At 58.9% G+C, this 18,402-nt stretch overlaps 87 pseudogenes; all 87 read left to right on the forward strand.

Annotated features, from left to right (window-relative positions):
* Positions 1-29: 29 nt before the first annotated feature.
* On the forward strand, positions 30-148 carry LOC137547640 (5S ribosomal RNA; annotated as a pseudogene).
* A 72-nt stretch (positions 149-220) lies between these two features.
* Positions 221-339, forward strand: LOC137554476 (5S ribosomal RNA; annotated as a pseudogene).
* An 82-nt stretch (positions 340-421) lies between these two features.
* On the forward strand, positions 422-540 carry LOC137548790 (5S ribosomal RNA; annotated as a pseudogene).
* Positions 541-623: 83 nt separating this feature from the next.
* LOC137552536 (5S ribosomal RNA) lies at positions 624-742 on the forward strand (annotated as a pseudogene).
* An 83-nt stretch (positions 743-825) lies between these two features.
* Positions 826-944, forward strand: LOC137548651 (5S ribosomal RNA; annotated as a pseudogene).
* Positions 945-1,016: 72 nt separating this feature from the next.
* On the forward strand, positions 1,017-1,135 carry LOC137553917 (5S ribosomal RNA; annotated as a pseudogene).
* An 83-nt stretch (positions 1,136-1,218) lies between these two features.
* On the forward strand, positions 1,219-1,337 carry LOC137554489 (5S ribosomal RNA; annotated as a pseudogene).
* Positions 1,338-1,420: 83 nt separating this feature from the next.
* Positions 1,421-1,539, forward strand: LOC137554592 (5S ribosomal RNA; annotated as a pseudogene).
* A 267-nt stretch (positions 1,540-1,806) lies between these two features.
* On the forward strand, positions 1,807-1,925 carry LOC137550045 (5S ribosomal RNA; annotated as a pseudogene).
* Positions 1,926-2,200: 275 nt separating this feature from the next.
* Positions 2,201-2,319, forward strand: LOC137554303 (5S ribosomal RNA; annotated as a pseudogene).
* An 82-nt stretch (positions 2,320-2,401) lies between these two features.
* LOC137554459 (5S ribosomal RNA) lies at positions 2,402-2,520 on the forward strand (annotated as a pseudogene).
* An 83-nt stretch (positions 2,521-2,603) lies between these two features.
* On the forward strand, positions 2,604-2,722 carry LOC137553242 (5S ribosomal RNA; annotated as a pseudogene).
* An 83-nt stretch (positions 2,723-2,805) lies between these two features.
* On the forward strand, positions 2,806-2,924 carry LOC137554573 (5S ribosomal RNA; annotated as a pseudogene).
* Positions 2,925-3,209: 285 nt separating this feature from the next.
* On the forward strand, positions 3,210-3,328 carry LOC137552031 (5S ribosomal RNA; annotated as a pseudogene).
* An 82-nt stretch (positions 3,329-3,410) lies between these two features.
* On the forward strand, positions 3,411-3,529 carry LOC137554209 (5S ribosomal RNA; annotated as a pseudogene).
* An 83-nt stretch (positions 3,530-3,612) lies between these two features.
* LOC137551550 (5S ribosomal RNA) lies at positions 3,613-3,731 on the forward strand (annotated as a pseudogene).
* An 83-nt stretch (positions 3,732-3,814) lies between these two features.
* Positions 3,815-3,933, forward strand: LOC137554043 (5S ribosomal RNA; annotated as a pseudogene).
* An 83-nt stretch (positions 3,934-4,016) lies between these two features.
* LOC137554408 (5S ribosomal RNA) lies at positions 4,017-4,135 on the forward strand (annotated as a pseudogene).
* Positions 4,136-4,402: 267 nt separating this feature from the next.
* On the forward strand, positions 4,403-4,521 carry LOC137551618 (5S ribosomal RNA; annotated as a pseudogene).
* Positions 4,522-4,604: 83 nt separating this feature from the next.
* LOC137553986 (5S ribosomal RNA) lies at positions 4,605-4,723 on the forward strand (annotated as a pseudogene).
* Positions 4,724-4,807: 84 nt separating this feature from the next.
* On the forward strand, positions 4,808-4,926 carry LOC137554128 (5S ribosomal RNA; annotated as a pseudogene).
* Positions 4,927-5,009: 83 nt separating this feature from the next.
* Positions 5,010-5,128, forward strand: LOC137554574 (5S ribosomal RNA; annotated as a pseudogene).
* An 83-nt stretch (positions 5,129-5,211) lies between these two features.
* LOC137550739 (5S ribosomal RNA) lies at positions 5,212-5,330 on the forward strand (annotated as a pseudogene).
* An 82-nt stretch (positions 5,331-5,412) lies between these two features.
* LOC137554102 (5S ribosomal RNA) lies at positions 5,413-5,531 on the forward strand (annotated as a pseudogene).
* Positions 5,532-5,614: 83 nt separating this feature from the next.
* LOC137553176 (5S ribosomal RNA) lies at positions 5,615-5,733 on the forward strand (annotated as a pseudogene).
* An 83-nt stretch (positions 5,734-5,816) lies between these two features.
* Positions 5,817-5,935, forward strand: LOC137549857 (5S ribosomal RNA; annotated as a pseudogene).
* Positions 5,936-6,018: 83 nt separating this feature from the next.
* On the forward strand, positions 6,019-6,137 carry LOC137552438 (5S ribosomal RNA; annotated as a pseudogene).
* Positions 6,138-6,209: 72 nt separating this feature from the next.
* On the forward strand, positions 6,210-6,328 carry LOC137554293 (5S ribosomal RNA; annotated as a pseudogene).
* An 83-nt stretch (positions 6,329-6,411) lies between these two features.
* LOC137548216 (5S ribosomal RNA) lies at positions 6,412-6,530 on the forward strand (annotated as a pseudogene).
* An 83-nt stretch (positions 6,531-6,613) lies between these two features.
* LOC137553472 (5S ribosomal RNA) lies at positions 6,614-6,732 on the forward strand (annotated as a pseudogene).
* Positions 6,733-6,815: 83 nt separating this feature from the next.
* On the forward strand, positions 6,816-6,934 carry LOC137550931 (5S ribosomal RNA; annotated as a pseudogene).
* Positions 6,935-7,006: 72 nt separating this feature from the next.
* LOC137552574 (5S ribosomal RNA) lies at positions 7,007-7,125 on the forward strand (annotated as a pseudogene).
* Positions 7,126-7,208: 83 nt separating this feature from the next.
* Positions 7,209-7,327, forward strand: LOC137551853 (5S ribosomal RNA; annotated as a pseudogene).
* A 72-nt stretch (positions 7,328-7,399) lies between these two features.
* On the forward strand, positions 7,400-7,518 carry LOC137553918 (5S ribosomal RNA; annotated as a pseudogene).
* An 83-nt stretch (positions 7,519-7,601) lies between these two features.
* LOC137551860 (5S ribosomal RNA) lies at positions 7,602-7,720 on the forward strand (annotated as a pseudogene).
* Positions 7,721-7,803: 83 nt separating this feature from the next.
* On the forward strand, positions 7,804-7,922 carry LOC137552567 (5S ribosomal RNA; annotated as a pseudogene).
* An 83-nt stretch (positions 7,923-8,005) lies between these two features.
* Positions 8,006-8,124, forward strand: LOC137554038 (5S ribosomal RNA; annotated as a pseudogene).
* A 72-nt stretch (positions 8,125-8,196) lies between these two features.
* LOC137550626 (5S ribosomal RNA) lies at positions 8,197-8,315 on the forward strand (annotated as a pseudogene).
* An 83-nt stretch (positions 8,316-8,398) lies between these two features.
* LOC137552936 (5S ribosomal RNA) lies at positions 8,399-8,517 on the forward strand (annotated as a pseudogene).
* Positions 8,518-8,599: 82 nt separating this feature from the next.
* Positions 8,600-8,718, forward strand: LOC137552633 (5S ribosomal RNA; annotated as a pseudogene).
* Positions 8,719-8,801: 83 nt separating this feature from the next.
* Positions 8,802-8,920, forward strand: LOC137549872 (5S ribosomal RNA; annotated as a pseudogene).
* An 82-nt stretch (positions 8,921-9,002) lies between these two features.
* LOC137549557 (5S ribosomal RNA) lies at positions 9,003-9,121 on the forward strand (annotated as a pseudogene).
* Positions 9,122-9,204: 83 nt separating this feature from the next.
* Positions 9,205-9,323, forward strand: LOC137554460 (5S ribosomal RNA; annotated as a pseudogene).
* Positions 9,324-9,406: 83 nt separating this feature from the next.
* Positions 9,407-9,525, forward strand: LOC137554045 (5S ribosomal RNA; annotated as a pseudogene).
* Positions 9,526-9,607: 82 nt separating this feature from the next.
* Positions 9,608-9,726, forward strand: LOC137549348 (5S ribosomal RNA; annotated as a pseudogene).
* An 83-nt stretch (positions 9,727-9,809) lies between these two features.
* LOC137554570 (5S ribosomal RNA) lies at positions 9,810-9,928 on the forward strand (annotated as a pseudogene).
* An 83-nt stretch (positions 9,929-10,011) lies between these two features.
* Positions 10,012-10,130, forward strand: LOC137553742 (5S ribosomal RNA; annotated as a pseudogene).
* An 83-nt stretch (positions 10,131-10,213) lies between these two features.
* Positions 10,214-10,332, forward strand: LOC137553271 (5S ribosomal RNA; annotated as a pseudogene).
* An 82-nt stretch (positions 10,333-10,414) lies between these two features.
* Positions 10,415-10,533, forward strand: LOC137553762 (5S ribosomal RNA; annotated as a pseudogene).
* An 83-nt stretch (positions 10,534-10,616) lies between these two features.
* Positions 10,617-10,735, forward strand: LOC137558272 (5S ribosomal RNA; annotated as a pseudogene).
* Positions 10,736-10,818: 83 nt separating this feature from the next.
* On the forward strand, positions 10,819-10,937 carry LOC137559184 (5S ribosomal RNA; annotated as a pseudogene).
* Positions 10,938-11,008: 71 nt separating this feature from the next.
* Positions 11,009-11,127, forward strand: LOC137552062 (5S ribosomal RNA; annotated as a pseudogene).
* An 83-nt stretch (positions 11,128-11,210) lies between these two features.
* Positions 11,211-11,329, forward strand: LOC137553317 (5S ribosomal RNA; annotated as a pseudogene).
* An 83-nt stretch (positions 11,330-11,412) lies between these two features.
* Positions 11,413-11,531, forward strand: LOC137551025 (5S ribosomal RNA; annotated as a pseudogene).
* Positions 11,532-11,614: 83 nt separating this feature from the next.
* On the forward strand, positions 11,615-11,733 carry LOC137554369 (5S ribosomal RNA; annotated as a pseudogene).
* Positions 11,734-11,816: 83 nt separating this feature from the next.
* LOC137553681 (5S ribosomal RNA) lies at positions 11,817-11,935 on the forward strand (annotated as a pseudogene).
* Positions 11,936-12,018: 83 nt separating this feature from the next.
* On the forward strand, positions 12,019-12,137 carry LOC137554346 (5S ribosomal RNA; annotated as a pseudogene).
* Positions 12,138-12,219: 82 nt separating this feature from the next.
* Positions 12,220-12,338, forward strand: LOC137553763 (5S ribosomal RNA; annotated as a pseudogene).
* An 83-nt stretch (positions 12,339-12,421) lies between these two features.
* On the forward strand, positions 12,422-12,540 carry LOC137558273 (5S ribosomal RNA; annotated as a pseudogene).
* Positions 12,541-12,623: 83 nt separating this feature from the next.
* On the forward strand, positions 12,624-12,742 carry LOC137559185 (5S ribosomal RNA; annotated as a pseudogene).
* Positions 12,743-12,813: 71 nt separating this feature from the next.
* Positions 12,814-12,932, forward strand: LOC137552063 (5S ribosomal RNA; annotated as a pseudogene).
* An 83-nt stretch (positions 12,933-13,015) lies between these two features.
* On the forward strand, positions 13,016-13,134 carry LOC137553318 (5S ribosomal RNA; annotated as a pseudogene).
* Positions 13,135-13,217: 83 nt separating this feature from the next.
* LOC137551026 (5S ribosomal RNA) lies at positions 13,218-13,336 on the forward strand (annotated as a pseudogene).
* An 83-nt stretch (positions 13,337-13,419) lies between these two features.
* LOC137554370 (5S ribosomal RNA) lies at positions 13,420-13,538 on the forward strand (annotated as a pseudogene).
* Positions 13,539-13,621: 83 nt separating this feature from the next.
* On the forward strand, positions 13,622-13,740 carry LOC137553682 (5S ribosomal RNA; annotated as a pseudogene).
* Positions 13,741-13,823: 83 nt separating this feature from the next.
* LOC137554347 (5S ribosomal RNA) lies at positions 13,824-13,942 on the forward strand (annotated as a pseudogene).
* Positions 13,943-14,024: 82 nt separating this feature from the next.
* On the forward strand, positions 14,025-14,143 carry LOC137554033 (5S ribosomal RNA; annotated as a pseudogene).
* An 83-nt stretch (positions 14,144-14,226) lies between these two features.
* On the forward strand, positions 14,227-14,345 carry LOC137548972 (5S ribosomal RNA; annotated as a pseudogene).
* An 83-nt stretch (positions 14,346-14,428) lies between these two features.
* On the forward strand, positions 14,429-14,547 carry LOC137549418 (5S ribosomal RNA; annotated as a pseudogene).
* An 83-nt stretch (positions 14,548-14,630) lies between these two features.
* LOC137552888 (5S ribosomal RNA) lies at positions 14,631-14,749 on the forward strand (annotated as a pseudogene).
* Positions 14,750-14,832: 83 nt separating this feature from the next.
* Positions 14,833-14,951, forward strand: LOC137548735 (5S ribosomal RNA; annotated as a pseudogene).
* Positions 14,952-15,034: 83 nt separating this feature from the next.
* On the forward strand, positions 15,035-15,153 carry LOC137554372 (5S ribosomal RNA; annotated as a pseudogene).
* Positions 15,154-15,236: 83 nt separating this feature from the next.
* LOC137554093 (5S ribosomal RNA) lies at positions 15,237-15,355 on the forward strand (annotated as a pseudogene).
* An 83-nt stretch (positions 15,356-15,438) lies between these two features.
* LOC137552484 (5S ribosomal RNA) lies at positions 15,439-15,558 on the forward strand (annotated as a pseudogene).
* An 83-nt stretch (positions 15,559-15,641) lies between these two features.
* Positions 15,642-15,760, forward strand: LOC137549841 (5S ribosomal RNA; annotated as a pseudogene).
* An 83-nt stretch (positions 15,761-15,843) lies between these two features.
* On the forward strand, positions 15,844-15,962 carry LOC137552879 (5S ribosomal RNA; annotated as a pseudogene).
* An 83-nt stretch (positions 15,963-16,045) lies between these two features.
* LOC137554495 (5S ribosomal RNA) lies at positions 16,046-16,164 on the forward strand (annotated as a pseudogene).
* A 72-nt stretch (positions 16,165-16,236) lies between these two features.
* Positions 16,237-16,355, forward strand: LOC137549653 (5S ribosomal RNA; annotated as a pseudogene).
* Positions 16,356-16,620: 265 nt separating this feature from the next.
* LOC137554457 (5S ribosomal RNA) lies at positions 16,621-16,739 on the forward strand (annotated as a pseudogene).
* Positions 16,740-16,822: 83 nt separating this feature from the next.
* LOC137551827 (5S ribosomal RNA) lies at positions 16,823-16,941 on the forward strand (annotated as a pseudogene).
* A 72-nt stretch (positions 16,942-17,013) lies between these two features.
* On the forward strand, positions 17,014-17,132 carry LOC137551103 (5S ribosomal RNA; annotated as a pseudogene).
* Positions 17,133-17,215: 83 nt separating this feature from the next.
* LOC137552485 (5S ribosomal RNA) lies at positions 17,216-17,335 on the forward strand (annotated as a pseudogene).
* Positions 17,336-17,418: 83 nt separating this feature from the next.
* Positions 17,419-17,537, forward strand: LOC137549842 (5S ribosomal RNA; annotated as a pseudogene).
* An 83-nt stretch (positions 17,538-17,620) lies between these two features.
* Positions 17,621-17,739, forward strand: LOC137551941 (5S ribosomal RNA; annotated as a pseudogene).
* Positions 17,740-17,822: 83 nt separating this feature from the next.
* On the forward strand, positions 17,823-17,941 carry LOC137554496 (5S ribosomal RNA; annotated as a pseudogene).
* Positions 17,942-18,013: 72 nt separating this feature from the next.
* Positions 18,014-18,132, forward strand: LOC137554257 (5S ribosomal RNA; annotated as a pseudogene).
* An 83-nt stretch (positions 18,133-18,215) lies between these two features.
* Positions 18,216-18,334, forward strand: LOC137552447 (5S ribosomal RNA; annotated as a pseudogene).
* The last annotated feature ends 68 nt before the right edge of the window (positions 18,335-18,402 follow it).

Raw genomic sequence — 18,402 nt, forward strand, 5'->3', positions numbered from 1 at the left:
CAAGGCGCCGGAACGGCGCCTTGTAGTTTGCCTGCGGCTACACTAAGCCGAAAGCGCCTGCTCTCGTCAGATCGCAGAAGCTAAGCGGCTTCAGGCCTGAATAGTAGCTGAATGGGAGACCGGCTGTGAACCCCAGGTGCTGCAGGTGTTTTTTTGGGTTTGAGGCCCAATGGCTATGAGCACGCGTGGGAAGCCTCACCTTCAAGGCGCCTTGAAGATTCCCTGTGGCCACACTAAGCTGAAAGGGCCCGCTCTCGTCAGATTGCGGAAGCTAAGCGGCTTCAGGCCTGGTTAGTAGCTGCATGGGACACTGGCTGTGAACCCCAGGTGCTGCAGGTGTTTTTTTGGGTTTGAGGCCCAATGGCTATGAGCACGCGTGGGAAGCCTCACCTTCAAGGCGCTTTCCGGCGCCTTGGTGCTTTCCTGCAGCCACACTAAGCCGAAAGCGCCCGCTCTCGTCAGATCGTGGAAGCTAAGCGGCTTCAGGCCTGGTTAGTAGCTGCATGGGAGACCGGCTGTGAACCCCAGGTGCTGCAGGCGTTTTTTTGGGTTTGAGGCCCAATGGCTATGAGCACGCGTGGGAAGCCTCACCTTCAAGACGCCGGAACGGCGCCTTGGAGTTTGGCTGCGGCCACACTAAGCTGAAAGCGCCCGCTCTTGTCAGATCGCGGAAGCTAAGCGGCTTCAGGCCTGGTTAGTAGCTGCATGGGAGACTGGCTGTGAACCCCAGGTGCTGCAGGCGTTTTTTTGGGTTTGAGGCCCAATGGCTATGAGCACGCGTGGGAAGCCTCACCTTCAAGGCGCCGGAACGGCACCTTGGAGTTTTCCTGCGGCCACACTAAGCCGAAAGCGCCCGCTCTCGTCAGATCGCGGAAGCTAAGCGGCTTCAGGCCTGAATAGTAGCTGCATGGGAGACCGGCTGTAAACCCCAGGTGCTGCAGGTGTTTTTTTGGGTTTGAGGCCCAATGGCTATGAGCACGTGTGGGAAGCCTCACCTTCAAGGCGCCTTGGAGTTTCCCTGTGGCCACACTAAGCCGAAAGGGCCCGCTCTCGTCAGATTGCGGAAGCTAAGCGGCTTCAGGCCTGGTTAGTAGCTGCATGGGAGACTGGCTGTGAACCCCAGGTGCTGCAGGTGTTTTTTTGGGTTTGAGGCCCAATGGCTATGAGCACGCATGGGAAGCCTCACCTTCAAGACGCCGGAACGGCGCCTTGGAGTTTGCCTGCGGCCACACTAAGCCAAAAGTGCCTGCTCTCGTCAGGTTGTGGAAGCTTAGTGGCTTTAGGCCTGGTTAGTAGCTGCATGGGAGACTGGCTGTGAACTCCAGGTGCTGCAGGCATTTTTTTGGGTTTGAGGCCCAATGGCTATGAGCACACGTGGGAAGCCTCACCTTCAAGGCGCCGGAATGGCGCCTTGGAGTTTGCCTGCGGCCACGCTAAACCGAAAGCGCCTGCTCTCGTCAGATCACGAAAGCTAAGCGGCTTCATGCCTGGTTAGTAGCTGCATGGGAGACTGGCTGTGAACCCCAGGTGCTGCAGGCGTTTTTTTGGGTTTGAGGCCCAATGGCTATGAGCACGCATGGGAAGCCTCACCTTCAAGGCGCCGGAACGGCGCCTTGGAGTTTGCCTGCGGCCACACTAAGCGCCTGCTCTCGTCAGATCGCGGAAGCTAAGCGGCTTCAGGCCTGGTTAGTAGCTGCATGGGAGACTGGCTGTGAACCCCAGGTGCTGTAGGCGTTTTTTTGGGTTTGAGGCCCAATGGCTATGAGCACGCGTGGGAAGCCTCACCTTCAAGGCGCCTTGGAGTTTGCCTGCGGCCACACTAAGGCGAATGCGCCCGCTCTCGTCAGATCGCGGAAGCTAAGCGGCTTCAGGCCTGAATAGTAGCTGTATGGGAGACCGGCTGTGAACCCCAGGTGCTGCAGGTGTTTTTTTGGGTTTGAGGCCCAATGGCTATGAGCACGCGTGGTAAGCCTCACCTTCAAGGCGCCGGAACGGCGCCTTGTAGTTTGCCTTTGGCCACACTAAGCTGAAAGCGCCCGCTCTCATCATATCGTGGAAGCTAAGCAGCTTCAGGCCTGGTTAGTAGCTGCATGAGAGACTGGCTGTGAACCCCAGGTGCTGCAGGTGGTTTTTTTGGGTTTGAGGCCCAATGGCTATGAGCACGCGTGGGAAGCCTCACCTTCAAGGCGCCTTGGAGATTCCCTGTGGCCACACTAAGCCGAAAGGGCCCGCTCTCGTCAGATTGCGGAAGCTAAGCGGCTTCAGGCCTGGTTAGTAGCTGCATGGGACACTGGCTGTGAACCCCAGGTGCTGCAGGTGTTTTTTTGGGTTTGAGGCCCAATGGCTATGAGCACGCGTGGGAAGCCTCACCTTCAAGGCGCTTTCCGGCGCCGTAGAGTTTTCCTGCGGCCACACTAAGCCGAAAGCGCCTGCTCTTGTCAGATTGTGGAAGCTAAGCTGCTTCAGGCCTGGTTAGTAGCTGCATGGGAGACCGGTTGTGAACCCCAGGTGCTGCAGGCGTTTTTTTGGGTTTGAGGCCCAATGGCTATGAGCACGCGTGGGAAGCCTCACCTTCAAGGCGCCGGAACGGCGCCTTGGAGACTGCCTGCGGCCTTACTAAGCCGAAAGCGCCCGCTCTTGTCAGATCGCGGAAGCTAAGCGGCTTCAGGCCTTGTTAGTAGCTGCATGGGAGACTGGCTGTGAACCCCAGGTGCTGCAGTCATTTTTTTGGGTTTGAGGCCCAATGGCTATGAGCACGCGTGGGAAGCCTCACCTTCAAGGCGCCGGAATGGCGCGTTGGAGTTTGCCTGCGGCCACACTAAGCCGAAAGGGCCTGCTATCGTCAGATCGTGGAAGCTAAGCGGCTTCAGGCCTGTTTAGTAGCTGCATGGGAGACTGGCTGTGAACCCCAGGTGCTGCAGGCGTTTTTTTGGGTTTGAGGCCCAATGGCTATGAGCACGCGTGGGAAGCCTCACCTTCAAGGCGCCAGAACGGCGCCCTGGAGTTTTCTTGCGGCCACACTAAGCCGAAAGCGCCCGCTTTCGTCAGATCGTGGAAGCTAAGCGGTTTCAGGCCTGGTTAGGAGCTGCATGGGAGACAGGCTGTGAACCCCAGGTGCTGCAGGTGTTTTTTTGGGTTTGAGGCCCAATGGCTATGAGCACGCGTGGGAAGCCTCACCTTCAAGGCGCCGGAACGGCGGCTTGGAGTTTTCCTGCGGCCACACTAAGCCAAAAGCGCCCGCTCTCGTCAGAGTGCGGAAGCTAAGCGGCTTCAGGCCTGGTTAGTAGCTGCATGGGAGACCGGCTGTGAACCCCAGGTGCTGCAGGCGTTTTTTGGGTTTGAGGCCCAATGGCTATGAGCACGCGTGGGAAGCCTCACCTTCAAGGCGCCGGAACGGCGGCTTGGAGTTTGCCTGCGGTCACACTAAGCCGAAAGCGCCCGCTCTCGACAGATCGTAGAAACTAAGCGGCTTCAGGCCTGGTTAGTAGCTGCATGGGAGACCGGCTGTGAACCCCAGGTGCTGCAGGTGTTTTTTTGGGTTTGAGGCCCAATGGCTATGAGCACGCGTGGGAAGCCTCACCTTCAAGGCGCCGGAACGGCGCCTTGGAGTTTGCCTGCGGCCAAACTAAGCCGAAAGCGCCCGCTCTCGTCAGATCGCGGAAGCTAAGTGGCTTCATGCCTGGTTAGTAGCTGCATGGGAGACCGGCTGTGAACCCCAGGTGCTGCAGGTGTTTTTTTGGGTTTGAGGCCCAATGGCTATGAGCACGCGTGGGAAGCCTCACCTTCAAGACGCCGGAACGGCGCCTTGGAGTTTGCCTGCGGCCACACTAAGCCAAAAGTGCCCGCTCTCGTCAGGTTGTGGAAGCTAAGCGGCTTTAGGCCTGGTTAGTAACTGCATGGGAGACTGGCTGTGAACTCCAGGTGCTGCAGGCATTTTTTTGGGTTTGAGGCCCAATGGCTATGAGCACGCGTGGGAAGCCTCACCTTCAAGGCGCCGGAATGGCGCCTTGGAGTTTGCCTGCGGCCACGCTAAACCGAAAGCGCCTGCTCTCGTCAGATCACGGAAGCTAAGCGGCTTCATGCCTGGTTAGTAGCTGCATGGGAGACTGGCTGTGAACCCCAGGTGCTGCAGGCGTTTTTTTGGGTTTGAGGCCCAATGGCTATGAGCACGCATGGGAAGCCTCACCTTCAAGGCGCCGGAACGGCGCCTTGGAGTTTGCCTGCGGCCACACTAAGCGCCTGCTCTCGTCAGATCGCGGAAGCTAAGCGGCTTCAGGCCTGGTTAGTAGCTGCATGGGAGACTGGCTGTGAACCCCAGGTGCTGTAGGCGTTTTTTTGGGTTTGAGGCCCAATGGCTATGAGCACGCGTGGGAAGCCTCACCTTCAAGGCGCCTTGGAGTTTGCCTGCGGCCACACTAAGGCGAATGTGCCCGCTCTCGTCAGATCGCGGAAGCTAAGCGGCTTCAGGCCTGAATAGTAGCTGTATGGGAGACCGGCTGTGAACCCCAGGTGCTGCAGGTGTTTTTTTGGGTTTGAGGCCCAATGGCTATGAGCACGCGTGGTAAGCCTCACCTTCAAGGCGCCGGAACGGCGCCTTGGAGTTTGCCTGTGGTCACACTAAGCTGAAAGCGCCCGCTCTCATCATATCGTGGAAGCTAAGCAGCTTCAGGCCTGGTTAGTAGCTGCATGGGAGACTGGCTGTGAACCCCAGGTGCTGCAGGTGGTTTTTTTGGGTTTGAGGCCCAATGGCTATGAGCACGCGTGGGAAGCTTCACCTTCAAGGCGCCGAAATGGCGCCTTGGAGTTTTCCTGCGGCCACACTAAGCCGAAAGCGCCCACTCTCGTCAGATTGCGGAAGCTGAGCGGCTTCAGGCCTGGTTAGTAGCTGCATGGAAGACCGGCTGTGAACCCCAGGTGCTGCAGGCATTTTTTGGGGTTTGAGGCCCAATGGCTATGAGCACGCGTGGGAAGCCTCACCTTCAAGGCGCCGGAATGGCGCGTTGGAGTTTGCCTGCGGCCACACTAAGCCGAAAGGGCCTGCTATCGTCAGATCGTGGAAGCTAAGCGGCTTCAGGCCTGTTTAGTAGCTGCATGGGAGACTGGCTGTGAACCCCAGGTGCTGCAGGCGTTTTTTTGGGTTTGAGGCCCAATGGCTATGAGCACGCGTGGGAAGCCTCACCTTCAAGGCGCCGGAACGGCGGCTTGGAGTTTGCCTGCGGCCACACTAAGCCAAAAGCGCCCGCTCTCGTCAGAGTGCGGAAGCTAAGCGGCTTCAGGCCTGGTTAGTAGCTGCATGGGAGACCGGCTGTGAACCCCAGGTGCTGCAGGCGTTTTTTGGGTTTGAGGCCCAATGGCTATGAGCACGCGTGGGAAGCCTCACCTTCAAGGCGCCGGAGCGGCGGCTTGGAGTTTGCCTGCGGTCACACTAAGCCGAAAGCGCCCGCTCTCGACAGATCGTAGAAACTAAGCGGCTTCAGGCCTGGTTAGTAGCTGCATGGGAGACCGGCTGTGAACCCCAGGTGCCGCAGGTGTTTTTTTGGGTTTCAGGCCCAATGGCTATGAGCACGCGTGGGAAGCCTCACCTTCAAGACGCCGGAACGGCGGCTTGGAGTTTGTCTGCGGCCACACTAAGCCGAAAGCGCCCGCTCTCGTCAGATTGTGGAAGCTAAGCGGCTTCAGGCCTGGTTAGTAGCTGCATGGGAGACTGCCTGTGAACCCCAGGTGCTGCAAGTGTTTTTTAGGGTTTGAGGCCCAATGGCTATGAGCACGTGTGGGAAGCCTCACCTTCAAGGCGCCGGAACGGCGCCTTGGAGTTAGCCTGCGGCCACACTAAGCCGAAAGCGCCTGCTCTCGTCAGATTGCGGAAGCTAAGCGGCTTCAGGCCTGGTTAGTAGCTGCATGGGAGACCGGCTGTGAACCCCAGGTGCTGCAGGTGTTTTTTTTGGTTTGAGGCCCAATGGCTATGAGCACGCGTGGGAAGCCTCACCTTCAAGGCGCCGGAACGGCGACTTGGAGTTTTCCTGTGGCCACACTAAGCCGAAAGCGCCTGCTCTTGTCAGATCGCGGAAGCTAAGCGGCTTCAGGCCTGAATAGTAGCTGCATGGGAGACCGGCTGTGAACCCCAGGTGCTGCAGGTGTTTTTTTGGGTTTGAGGCCCAATGGCTATGAGCACGCGTGGAAAGCCTCACCTTCAAGGCGCCTTGGAGTTTCCCTGTGGCCACACTAAGCCGAAATGGCCCGCTCTCGTCAGATTGCGGAAGCTAAGCGGCTTCAGGCCTGGTTAGTAGCTGCATGGGAGACTGGCTGTGAACCCCAGGTGCTGCAGGTGTATTTTTGGGTTTGAGGCCCAATGGCTATGAGCACGCGTGGGAAGCCTCACCTTCAAGGCGCCGGAACGGCGCCTTGGAGTTTGCCTGCGGCCACACTAAGCCGAAAGCGCCCGCTCTCGTCAGATCGTGGAAGCTAAGCGGCTTCAGGCCTGGTTAGTAGCTGCATGGGAGACCGGCTGTGAACCCCAGGTGCTGCAGGTGTTTTTTGGGGTTTGAGGCCCAATGGCTATGAGTACGCGTGGGAAGCCTCACCTTCAAGACGCCGGAACGGCGCCTTGGATTTTGCCTGCGGCCACACTAAGCCGAAAGCGCCCGCTCTCGTAAGATCGTGGAAGCTAAGTGGCTTCAGGCCTGGTTAGTAGCTGCATGGGAGACTGGCTGTGTACCCCAGGTGCTGCAGGCGTTTTTTTGGGTTTGAGGCCCAATGGCTATGAGCACGCGTGGGAAGCCTCACCTTCAAGGCGCCGGAACGGCACCTTGGAGTTTTCCTGCGGCCACACTAAGCCGAAAGCGCCCGCTCTCGTCAGATCGCGGAAGCTAAGCGGCTTCAGGCCTGGTTAGTAGCTGCATGGGAGACTGGCTGTGAACCCCAGGTGCTGCAAGCGTTTTTTAGGGTTTGAGGCCCATTGGCTATGAGCACGCGTGGGAAACCTCACCTTCAAGGCGCCTTGGAGTTTGCCTGCGGACACACTAAGGCGAAAGCGCCCGTTCTCGTCAGATCGCGGAAGCTAAGCGGCTTCAGGCCTGGTTAGTAGCTGCATGGGAGACCGGCTGTGAACCCCAGGTGCTGCAGGTGTTTTTTTGGGTTTGAGGCCCAATGGCTATGAGCACGCGTGGGAAGCCTCACCTTCAAGGCGCCGGAACGGCGGCTTGGAGTTTGCCTGCGGCTACACTAAGCCGAAAGCGCCCGCTCTCGTCAGATCGCGGAAGCTAAGCGGCTTCAGGCCTGAATAGTAGCTGCATGGGAGACCGGCTGTGAACCCCAGGTGCTCCAGGTGTTTTTTTGGGTTTGAGGCCCAATGGCTATGAGCACGCGTGGGAAGCCTCACCTTCAAGGCGCCTTGGAGTTTCCCTGTGGCCACACTAAGCCGAAAGGGCCCGCTCTCGTCAGATTGCGGAAGCTAAGCGGCTTCAGGCCTGGTTAGTAGCTGCATGGGAGACTGGCTGTGAACCCCAGGTGCTGCAGGTGTTTTTTTAGGTTTGAGGCCCAATGGCTATGAGCACGCGTGGGAAGCCTCACCTTCAAGGCGCCGGAACGGCGCCTTGGAGTTTTCCTGCGGCCACACTAAGCCAAAAGCGCCTGCTCTCGTCAGATCGTGGAAGCTAAGTGGCTTTAGGCCTGGTTAGTAGCTGCATGGTAGACCGGCTGTGAACCCCAGGTGCTGCAGGCATTTTTTTGGGTTTGAGGCCCAATGGCTATGAGCACGCGTGGGAAGCCTCACCTTCAAGACGCCGGAACGGCGCCTTGGAGTTTGCCTGCGGCCACACTAAGCCAAAAGCGCCCGCTCTCGTCAGGTTGTGGAAGCTAAGCGGCTTTAGGCCTGGTTAGTAGCTGCATGGGAGACCGGCTGTGAACGCCAGGTGCTGCAGGCATTTTTTTGGGTTTGAGGCCCAATGGCTATGAGCACGCGTGGGAAACCTCACCTTCAAGGCGCCGGAATGGCGCCTTGGAGTTTGCCTGCGGCCACGCTAAGCCGAAAGCGCCCGCTCTCATCAGATCACGGAAGCTAAGCGGCTTCATGCCTGGTTACTAGCTGCATGGGAGACTGGCTGTGAACCCCAGGTGCTGCAGGCGTTTTTTTGGGTTTGAGGCCCAATGGCTATGAGCACGCGTGGGAAGCCTCACCTTCAAGGCCCCTTGGAGTTTGCCTGTAGCCACACTAAGGCGAATGCGCCCGCTCTCGTCAGATCGCGGAAGCTAAGCGGCTTCAGGCCTGAATAGTAGTTGTATGGGAGACCGGCTGTGAACCCCAGGTGCTGCAGGTGTTTTTTTGGGTTTGAGGCCCAATGGCTATGAGCACGCGTGGTAAGCCTCACCTTCAAGGCGCCGGAACGGCGCCTTGGCGTTTGCCTGTGGCCACACTAAGCCGAAAGCGCCCGCTCTCATCATATCGTGGAAGCTAAGCGGCTTCAGGCCTGTTTAGTAGCTGCATGGGAGACCGGCTGTGAACCCCAGGTGCTGCAGGCGTTTTTTGGGTTTGAGGCCCAATGGCTATGAGCACGAGTGGGAAGCCTCACCTTCAAGGCGCCGGAACGGCGCTCTGGAGTTTGCCTGCGGTCACACTAAGCCGAAAGCGCCCGCTCTCGACAGATCGTAGAAGCTAAGCGGCTTCAGGCCTGGTTAGTAGCTGCATGGGAGACCGGCTGTGAACCCCAGGTGCTGCAGGCGTTTTTTTGGGTTTGAGGCCCAATGGCTATGAGCACGCGTGGGAAGCCTCACCTTCAAGGCGCCAGAACGGCGCCTTGGAGTTTGCCTGCGGCCACACTAAGCCGAAAGCGCCCGCTCTCGTCAGATCGCGGAAGCTAAGCGGCTTCAGGCCTGGTTAGTAGCTGCATGGGAGACTGGCTGTGAACCCCAGGTGCTGTGGGCGTTTTTTGGGTTTGAGGCCCAATGGCTATGAGCACGCGTGGGAAGCCTCACCTTCAAGGCGCCGGAACGGCGCCTTGGAGACTGCCTGTGGCCACACTAAGCCGAAAGCGCCCGCTCTTGTCAGATCGCGGAAGCTAAGCGGCTTCAGGCCTGGTTAGTAGCTGCATGGGAGACCGGCTGTGAACCCCAGGTGCTGCAGGTGTTTTTTTGGGTTTGAGGCCCAATGGCTATGAGCACGCGTGCGAAGCCTCACCTTCAAGGCGCCGGAACGGCGCCGTAGAGTTTTCCTGCGGCCACACTAAGCCGAAAGCGCCTGCTCTTGTCAGATTGTGGAAGCTAAGCTGCTTCAGGCCTGGTTAGTAGCTGCATGGGAGACCGGTTGTGAACCCCAGGTGCTGCAGGCGTTTTTTTGGGTTTGAGGCCCAATGGCTATGAGCACGCGTGGGAAGCCTCACCTTCAAGGCGCCGGAACGGCGCCTTGGAGACTGCCTGCGGCCTTACTAAGCCGAAAGCGCCCGCTCTTGTCAGATCGCGGAAGCTAAGCGGCTTCAGGCCTTGTTAGTAGCTGCATGGGAGACTGGCTGTGAACCCCAGGTGCTGTGGGCGTTTTTGGGGTTTGAGGCCCAATGGCTATGAGCACGCGTGGGAAGCATCACCTTCAAGGCGCCGGAACGGCGCCTTGGAGACTGCCTGCGGCCACACTAGGCCGGAAGCGCCCGCTCTTGTCAGATCGCGGAAGCTAAGCGGCTTCAGGCCTGGTTAGTAGCTGAATGGGAGACCGGCTGTTAACCCCAGGTGCTGCAGGTGTTTTTTTGGGTTTGAGGCCCAATGGCTATGAGCACGCGTGGGAAGCCTCACCTTCAAGGCGCCGGAACGGCGCCTTAGAGTTTGCCTGCGGCCACACTAAGCCGAAAGCGCCTGCTCTTGTCAGATTGTGGAAGCTAAGCTGCTTCAGGCCTGGTTAGTAGCTGCATGGGAGACCGGTTGTGAACCCCAGGTGCTGCACGCGTTTTTTTGGGTTTGAGGCCCAATGGCTATGAGCACGCGTGGGAAGCCTCACCTTCAAGGCGCCGGAACGGCGCCTTGGAGACTGCCTGCGGCCACACTAAGCCGAAAGCGCCCGTTCTTGTCAGATCGCGGAAGCTAAGCGGCTTCAGGCCTTGTTAGTAGCTGCATGGGAGACTGGCTGTGAACCCCAGGTGCTGCAGGTGTATTTTTGGGTTTGAGGCCCAATGGCTATGAGCACGCGTGGGAAGCCTCACCTTCAAGACGCCGGAACGGCGCCTTGGAGTTTTCCTGCGGCCACACTAAGCCGAAAGCGCCCGCTCTCGTCAGATTGTGGAATCTAAGCGGCTTCAGGCCTGGTTAGTAGCTGCATGGGAGACCGGCTGTGAACCCCAGGTGCTGCAGGCGTTTTTTGGGTTTGAGGCCCAATGGCTATGAGCACGCGTGGGAAGCCTCACCTTCAAGGCGCCGGAACGGCGCCTTGGAGTTTGCCTGCGGTCACACTATGCTGAAAGCGCCCGCTCTTGTCAGATCGCGGAAGCTAAGCGGCTTCAGGCCTGGTTAGTAGCTCCATGGGAGACCGGCTGTGATCCCCAGGTGCTGCAGGCGTTTTTTTGGGTTTGAGGCCCAATGGCTATGAGCACGCATGGGAAGCCTCACCTTCAAGGCGCCGGAACGGCGCCTTGGAGTTTGCCTGCGGCCGCACTAAGCCGAAAGCGCCCGCTCTCGTCAGATCGCGGAAGCTAAGCGGCTTCAGGCCTGGTTAGTAGCTGCATGGGAGACCGGCTGTGAACCCCAGGTGCTGCAGGCGTTTTTTGGGGTTTGAGGCCCAATGGCTATGAGCACGCATGGGAAGCCTCACTTTCAAGGCGCCGGAACGGCGCTTTGGAGTTTGCCTGCGGCCACACTAAGCCGAAAGCGCCCGCTCTCGTCAGATCGCGGAAGCTAAGCGGCTTCAGGCCTGGTTAGTAGCTGCATGGGTGACCGGCTGTGAACCACAGGTGCTGCAGGTGTTTTTTTGGGTTTGAGGCCCAATGGCTATGAGCACGCATGGGAAGCCTCACCTTCCGGCGCCTTGGAGTTTGCCTGCGGCCACACTAAGCCGAAAGCGCCCGCTCTTGTCAGATCGCGGAAGCTAAGCGGCTTCAGGCCTTGTTAGTAGCTGCATGGGAGACCGGCTGTGAACCCCAGGTGCTGCAGGTGTTTTTTTGGGTTTGAGGCCCAATGGCTATGAGCACGCGTGGTAAGCCTCACCTTCAAGGCGCCGGAACGGCTCCTTGGAGTTTGCCTGCGGCCACACTAAGCCGAAAGCGCCTGCTCTCATCAGATTGCTGAAGCTAAGCGGCTTCAGACCTGGTTAGTAGCTGCATGGGAGACCGGCTGTGCACCCCAGGTGCTGCAGGTGTTTTTTTGGGTTTGAGGCCCAATGGCTATGAGCACGCGTGGGAAGCCTCACCTTCAAGGCGCCGGAACGGCGCCTTGGAGTTTGCCTGCGGCCACACTAAGCCGAAAGCGCCCGCTCTCGTCAGATTGCGGAAGCTAATTGGCTTCAGGCCTGGTTAGTAGCTGCATGGGAGACCGGCTGTGAACCCCAGGTGCTGCAGGCGTTTTTTTGGTTTTGAGGCCCAATGGCTATAAGCACGCGTGGGAAGCCTCACCTTCCAGGCGCCGGAACGGCGCTTTGGATCTTGCCAGCGGCCACACTAAGCCGAAAGCGCCCGCTCTCGTCTGATCGCGGAACCTAAGCGGCCTCAGGCCTGTTTAGTAGCTGCACGGGAGACTGGCTGTGAACCCCAGGTGCTGCAGGCGTTTTTTTGGGTTTGAAGCCCAATGGCTATGAGCACGCGTGGGAAGCCTCACCTTCAAGGCGCCGGAACGGCGCCTTGGAGACTGCCTGTGGCCACACTAAGCCGAAAGCGCCCGCTCTTGTCAGATCGCGGAAGCTAAGCGGCTTCAGGCCTTGTTAGTAGCTGCATGGGAGACTGGCTGTGAACCCCAGGTGCTGCAGGTGTATTTTTGGGTTTGAGGCCCAATGGCTATGAGCACGCGTGGGAAGCCTCACCTTCAAGACGCCGGAACGGCGCCTTGGAGGTTTCCTGCGGCCACACTAAGCCGAAAGCGCCCGCTCTCGTCAGATTGTGGAATCTAAGCGGCTTCATGCCTGGTTAGTAGCTGCATGGGAGACCGGCTGTGAACCCCAGGTGCTGCAGGCGTTTTTTGGGTTTGAGGCCCAATGGCTATGAGCACGCGTGGGAAGCCTCACCTTCAAGGCGCCGGAACGGCGCCTTGGAGTTTGCCTGCGGTCACACTATGCTGAAAGCGCCCGCTCTTGTCAGATCGCGGAAGCTAAGCGGCTTCAGGCCTGGTTAGTAGCTCCATGGGAGACCGGCTGTGATCCCCAGGTGCTGCAGGCGTTTTTTTGGGTTTGAGGCCCAATGGCTATGAGCACGCATGGGAAGCCTCACCTTCAAGGCGCCGGAACGGCGCCTTGGAGTTTGCCTGCGGCCGCACTAAGCCGAAAGCGCCCGCTCTCGTCAGATCGCGGAAGCTAAGCGGCTTCAGGCCTGGTTAGTAGCTGCATGGGAGACCGGCTGTGAACCCCAGGTGCTGCAGGCGTTTTTTGGGGTTTGAGGCCCAATGGCTATGAGCACGCATGGGAAGCCTCACTTTCAAGGCGCCGGAACGGCGCTTTGGAGTTTGCCTGCGGCCACACTAAGCCGAAAGCGCCCGCTCTCGTCAGATCGCGGAAGCTAAGCGGCTTCAGGCCTGGTTAGTAGCTGCATGGGTGACCGGCTGTGAACCACAGGTGCTGCAGGTGTTTTTTTGGGTTTGAGGCCCAATGGCTATGAGCACGCATGGGAAGCCTCACCTTCCGGCGCCTTGGAGTTTGCCTGCGGCCACACTAAGCCGAAAGCGCCCGCTCTTGTCAGATCGCGGAAGCTAAGCGGCTTCAGGCCTTGTTAGTAGCTGCATGGGAGACCGGCTGTGAACCCCAGGTGCTGCAGGTGTTTTTTTGGGTTTGAGGCCCAATGGCTATGAGCACGCGTGGTAAGCCTCACCTTCAAGGCGCCGGAACGGCTCCTTGGAGTTTGCCTGCGGCCACACTAAGCCGAAAGCGCCTGCTCTCATCAGATTGCTGAAGCTAAGCGGCTTCAGACCTGGTTAGTAGCTGCATGGGAGACCGGCTGTGCACCCCAGGTGCTGCAGGTGTTTTTTTGGGTTTGAGGCCCAATGGCTATGAGCACGCGTGGGAAGCCTCACCTTCAAGGCGCCGGAACGGCGCCTTGGAGTTTGCCTGCGGCCACACTAAGCCGAAAGCGCCCGCTCTCGTCAGATTGCGGAAGCTAATTGGCTTCAGGCCTGGTTAGTAGCTGCATGGGAGACCGGCTGTGAACCCCAGGTGCTGCAGGCGTTTTTTTGGTTTTGAGGCCCAATGGCTATAAGCACGCGTGGGAAGCCTCACCTTCCAGGCGCCGGAACGGCGCTTTGGATCTTGCCAGCGGCCACACTAAGCCGAAAGCGCCCGCTCTCGTCTGATCGCGGAACCTAAGCGGCCTCAGGCCTGTTTAGTAGCTGCACGGGAGACTGGCTGTGAACCCCAGGTGCTGCAGGCGTTTTTTTGGGTTTGAGGCCCAATGGCTATGAGCACGCGTGGGAAGCCTCACCTTCAAGGCGCCGGAACGGCGCCTTGGAGACTGCCTGTGGCCACACTAAGCCGAAAGCGCCCGCTCTTGTCAGATCGCGGAAGCTAAGCGGCTTCAGGCCTTGTTAGTAGCTGCATGGGAGACTGGCTGTGAACCCCAGGTGCTGCAGGTGTATTTTTGGGTTTGAGGCCCAATGGCTATGAGCACGCGTGGGAAGCCTCACCTTCAAGACGCCGGAACGGCGCCTTGGAGGTTTCCTGCGGCCACACTAAGCCGAAAGCGCCCGCTCTCGTCAGATTGTGGAATCTAAGCGGCTTCATGCCTGGTTAGTAGCTGCATGGGAGACCGGCTGTGAACCCCAGGTGCTGCAGGCGTTTTTTGGGTTTGAGGCCCAATGGCTATGAGCACGCGTGGGAAGCCTCACCTTCAAGGCGCCGGAACGGCGCCTTGGAGTTTGCCTGCGGTCACACTACGCTGAAAGCGCCCGCTCTTGTCAGATCGCGGAAGCTAAGCGGCTTCAGGCCTGGTTAGTAGCTCCATGGGAGACCGGCTGTGATCCCCAGGTGCTGCAGGCGGTTTTTTGGGTTTGAGGCCCAATGGCTATGAGCACGCATGGGAAGCCTCACCTTCAAGGCGCCGGAACGGCGCCTTGGAGTTTGCCTGCGGCCACACTAAGCCGAAAGCGCCCGCTCTCGTCAGATCGCGGAAGCTAAGCGGCTTCAGGCCTGGTTAGTAGCTGCATGGGAGACAGGCTGTGAACCCCAGGTGCTGCAGGCGTTTTTTTGGGTTTGAGGCCCAATGGCTATGAGCACGCATGGGAAGCCTCACCTTCAAGGCGCCGGAACGGCGCTTTGGAGTTTGCATGCGGCCACACTAAGCCGAAAGCGCCCGCTCTCGTCAGATCGCGGAAGCTAAGCGGCTTCAGGCCTGGTTAGTAGCTGCATGGGTGACCGGCTGTGAACCACAGGTGCTGCAGGTGTTTTTTTGGGTTTGAGGCCCAATGGCTATGAGCACGCATGGGAAGCCTCACCTTCAAGGCGCCGGAACGGCGCCTTGGAGTTTGCCTGCAGCCACACTAAGCCGAAAGCGCCCGCTCTTGTCAGATCGCGGAAGCTAAGCGGCTTCAGGCCTTGTTAGTAGCTGCATGGGAGACCGGCCGTGAACCCCAGGTGCTGCAGGTGTTTTTTTGGGTTTGAGGCCCAATGGCTATGAGCACGCGTGGTAAGCCTCACCTTCAAGGCGCCGGAACGGCTCCTTGGAGTTTGCCTGCGGCCACACTAAGCCGAAAGCGCCTGCTCTCGTCAGATTGCTGAAGCTAAGCGGCTTTAGGCCTGGTTAGTAGCTGCATGGGAGACCGGCTGTGAACCCCAGGTGCTGCAGGCGTTTTTTTGGTTTTGAGGCCCAATGGCTATAAGCACGCGTGGGAAGCCTCACCTTCCAGGCGCCGGAACGGCGCTTTGGATCTTGCCAGCGGCCACACTAAGCCGAAAGCGCCCGCTCTCGTCTGATCGCGGAACCTAAGCGGCCTCAGGCCTGTTTAGTAGCTGCACGGGAGACTGGCTGTGAACCCCAGGTGCTGCAGGCGTTTTTTTGGGTTTGAGGCCCAATGGCTATGAGCACGCGTGGGAAGCCTCACCTTCAAGGCGCTGGAACGGCGCCTTGGAGTTTGCATGCGGCCACGCTAAGCCGAAAGCGCCCGCTCTCGTCAGATCGTGGAAGCTAAGTGGCTTTAGGCCTGGTTAGTAGCTGCATGGGAGACTGGGTGTGAACCCCAGGTGCTGCAGGAGTTTTTTTGGGTTTGAGGCCCAATGGCTATGAGCACGCGTGGGAAGCCTCACCTTCAAGACGCCGGAACGGCGCTTTGGAGTTTGCCTGCGGCCACACTAAGCCGAAAGCGCCCGCTCTCCTTCAGATCGCGGAAGCTAAGCGGCTTCAGGCCTGAGTAGTAGCTGCATGGGAGACTGGCTGTGAGCCCCAGGTGCAGCAGGCGTTTTTTTGGGTTTGAGGCCCAATGGCTATGAGCACGCGTGGGAAGCCTCACCTTCAAGGCGCCGGAACGGCGCTTTGGAGTTTGCCTGCGGCCACACTAAGCCGAAAGCGCTCGCTCTCGTCAGATCACGGAAGCTAAGCGGCTTCAGGCCTGGTTAGTAGCTGCATGGGAGACCGGCTGTGAACCCCAGGTGCTGCAGGTGTTTTTTGGGGTTTGAGGCCCAATGGCTATGAGCACGCGTGGGAAGCCTCACCTTCAAGGCGCCGGAACGGCGCTTTGGAGTTTGCCTGCAGCCACACTAAGCCGAAAGCGCCCGCTCTCGTCAGATTGCGGAAGCTAAGCGGCTTCAGGCCTGGTTAGTAGCTGCATGGGAGACTGGTTGTGAACCGCAGGTGCTGCAGGTGTTTTTTTGGGTTTGAGGCCCAATGGCTATGAGCACGCGTGGGAAGCCTCACCTTCAAGGCGCCGGAACGGCACCTTGGAGTTTTCCTGCGGCCACACTAAGCCGAAAGCGCCCACTCTCGTCATATCGCGGAAGCTAAGCGGCTTCAGGCCTGGTTAGTAGCTGCATGGGAGACTGGCTGTGAACCCCAGGTGCTGCAAGTGTTTTTTAGGGTTTGAGGCCCAATGGCTATGAGCACGCGTGGGAAGCCTCACCTTCAAGGCGCCTTGGAGTTTGTCTGCGGCCACACTAAGGCGAAAGCGCCCGCTCTCGTCAGATCGCGGAAGCTAAGCGGCTTCAGGCCTGGTTAGTAGCTGCATGGGAGACCGGCTGTGAACCCCAGGTGCTGCAGGTGTTTTTTTGGATTTGAGGCCCAATGGCTATGAGCACGCGTGGGAAGCCTCACCTTCAAGGCGCCGGAACGGCGCCTTGGAGTTTGCCAGCGGCTACACTAAGCCGAAAGCGCCCGCTCTCGTCGGATCGCGGAAGCTAAGCGGCTTCAGGCCTGAATAGTAGCTGCATGGGAGACCGGCTGTGTGCTGCAGGTGTTTTTTTGGGTTTGAGGCCCAATGGCTATGAGCACGCGTGGGAAGCCTCACCTTCAAGGCGCCTTGGAGTTTTTCTGTGGCCACACTAAGACGAAAGGGCCCGCTCTCGTCAGATTGCGGAAGCTAAGCGGCTTCAGGCCTGGTTAGTAGCTGCATGGGAGACTGGCTGTGAACCCCAGGTGCTGCAGGTGTTTTTTTGGGTTTGAGGCCCAATGGCTATGAGCACGCGTGGGAAGCCTCACCTTCAAGACGCCGGAACGGCGCTTTGGAGTTCGCCTGCGGCCACACTAAGCCAAAAGCGCCCGCTCTCGTCAGGTTGTGGAAGCTAAGCGGCTTTAGGCCTGGTTAGTAGCTGCATGGGAGACCGGCTGTGAACTCCAGGTGCTGCAGGCATTTTTTTGGGTTTGAGGCCCAATGGCTATGAGCACGCGTGGGAAGCCTCACCTTCAAGGCGCCTTGGAGTTTGCCTGCGGCCACACTAAGGCGAATGCGCCCGCTCTCGTCAGATCGCGGAAGCTAAGCGGCTTCAGGCCTGAATAGTAGCTGTATGGGAGACCGGCTGTGAACTCCAGGTGCTGCAGGAGTTTTTTTGGGTTTGAGGCCCAATGGCTATGAGCACGCGTGGGAAGCCTCACCTTCAAGACGCCGGAACGGCGCTTTGGAGTTTGCCTGCGGCCACACTAAGCCGAAAGCGCCCGCTCTCCTTCAGATCGCGGAAGCTAAGCGGCTTCAGGCCTGAGTAGTAGCTGCATGGGAGACTGGCTGTGAGCCCCAGGTGCAGCAGGCGTTTTTTTGGGTTTGAGGCCCAATGGCTATGAGCACGCGTGGGAAGCCTCACCTTCAAGGCGCCGGAACGGCGCTTTGGAGTTTGCCTGCGGCCACACTAAGCCGAAAGCGCTCGCTCTCGTCAGATCACGGAAGCTAAGCGGCTTCAGGCCTGGTTAGTAGCTGCATGGGAGACCGGCTGTGAACCCCAGGTGCTGCAGGTGTTTTTTGGGGTTTGAGGCCCAATGGCTATGAGCACGCGTGGGAAGCCTCACCTTCAAGGCGCCGGAACGGCGCTTTGGAGTTTGCCTGCAGCCACACTAAGCCGAAAGCGCCCGCTCTCGTCAGATTGCGGAAGCTAAGCGGCTTCAGGCCTGGTTAGTAGCTGCATGGGAGACTGGTTGTGAACCGCAGGTGCTGCAGGCGTTTTTTTGGGTTTGAGGCCCAATGGCTATGAGCACGCGTGGGAAGCCTCACCTTCAAGGCGCCGGAACGGCACCTTGGAGTTTTCCTGCGGCCACACTAAGCCGAAAGCGCCCACTCTCGTCATATCGCGGAAGCTAAGCGGCTTCAGGCCTGGTTAGTAGCTGCATGGGAGACTGGCTGTGAACCCCAGGTGCTGCAAGTGTTTTTTAGGGTTTGAGGCCCAATGGCTATGAGCACGCGTTGCAAGCCTCACCTTCAAGGCGCCTTGAAGTTTGCCTGCGGCCACACTAAGCCGAAAGCGCTCGCTCTTGTCAGATCACAGAAGCTACGCGGCTTCAGGCCTGGTTAGTAGCTGCATGGGAGACCGGCTGTGAACCCCAGGTGCTGCAGGCGTTTTTTGGGGTTTGAGGCCCAATGGCTATGAGCACGCGTGGGAAGCCTCACCTTCAAGGCGCCGGAACGGCGCTTTGGAGTTTGCCTGCAGCCACACTAAGCCGAAAGCGCCCGCTCTCGTCAGATTGCGGAAGCAAAGCGGCTTCAGGCCTGGTTAGTAGCTGCATGGGAAACTGGTTGTGAACCCCAGGTGCTGCAGGCGTTTTTTTGGGTTTGAGGCCCAATGGCTATGAGCACGCGTGGGAAGCCTCACCTTCAAGGCGCCGGAAC

This window comes from Hyperolius riggenbachi, chromosome 2, assembly GCF_040937935.1.
Source record: "Hyperolius riggenbachi isolate aHypRig1 chromosome 2, aHypRig1.pri, whole genome shotgun sequence".
In the NCBI taxonomy this organism is placed as follows: domain Eukaryota; kingdom Metazoa; phylum Chordata; class Amphibia; order Anura; family Hyperoliidae; genus Hyperolius; species Hyperolius riggenbachi.